Source organism: Oryzias melastigma, linkage group LG21 (genome assembly GCF_002922805.2).
Source record: "Oryzias melastigma strain HK-1 linkage group LG21, ASM292280v2, whole genome shotgun sequence".
Lineage (NCBI taxonomy): Eukaryota > Metazoa > Chordata > Actinopteri > Beloniformes > Adrianichthyidae > Oryzias > Oryzias melastigma.
Window position 1 is genome coordinate 19,956,329 of NC_050532.1, and position 978 is coordinate 19,957,306.

At 32.4% G+C, this 978-nt stretch overlaps 1 protein-coding gene across 4 annotated transcripts in view; it reads right to left on the minus strand.

Moving 5' to 3' along the window:
• LOC112154898 (CCR4-NOT transcription complex subunit 4) overlaps window positions 1–978 on the minus strand; it is a gene marked incomplete at its 5' end in the record, with an annotated part of 7,336 nt that overhangs the window by 2,996 nt on the left and 3,362 nt on the right.

The following is a 978-nucleotide window of genomic DNA, read 5'->3' on the forward strand; positions in this document are numbered from 1 at the left end:
GATTTGAATAAAGACATAGTCAGAAACACAGTTTCAATTCTTTTAAAAATGTCCTCAATCGTGAGAAAAATGACAGAAGAACAAATTTAAAACACAAAAAAACAAATTTCATTGGAGTGAGTCCTTAAAGTGCTATAAAAAAATTTGTTAAAGACCCACTCCGACGAAAACGGTGATTTTAACAGGTTTTTATGACATTTTTCTAATGAGACATAATTAAAGAAATTTAAGCATAAAATTGCATTTATTCAAATTGTAGTGAATCAGGAGCAAATTAAAAAGCAATTTGAAAAACAGCCTCTTTGTGATGCAGCAAATACGCTTGGGGGGGGGGGTGCACAAGCTTCTGATGCATCCACTTTCACACTCTTCACTCCACGAACATCTTCGTTTTCCTTGTCCGAGCTGCCATCTGGCTCAAAACTGTACAACTGGATAGTTTCAATATTTTGTTTTGCACTGCTAATGTTAGATTGGGGTTGTGAGGGGCTGTAAGCTAGTAGGAGAGCTCAGTGGGCGGCGGGAAGGGGGCGGGGTTGCTCCAGAACAGCAGTCCCGCCCACAACTCAGAAGCAAATTTCTAATAAACTACTGTCGCTCTACAGAAACTGTCCTAGAAAATGACAGAAGTTTTTTTATTTTAGCTAAAAATGACAAAATCATAATTTAAAGACCATTAAAAAAAACATATTTAAAAAATATATCAAAAGATGATTAGGGAAGATCTTTAATAAACATTTTAAGTGAATATATTTTGTTTACATAAAACACATAAAACAAAACAATAAAATTTGCAAACTTATAGTTTTGTGACAACAAAAGAAAAACATAAAGAAGAAAACTTATTCCTGTCTCTTCTATTTACTTATAATAACCATTGGTGGATTTTTTAAAAGAATAAATGAGAAAAATATACATTTTTCCATATGTAATATTTGTGTATTCAACTCAACACACTATCAGGTATTTTTTTAAGTA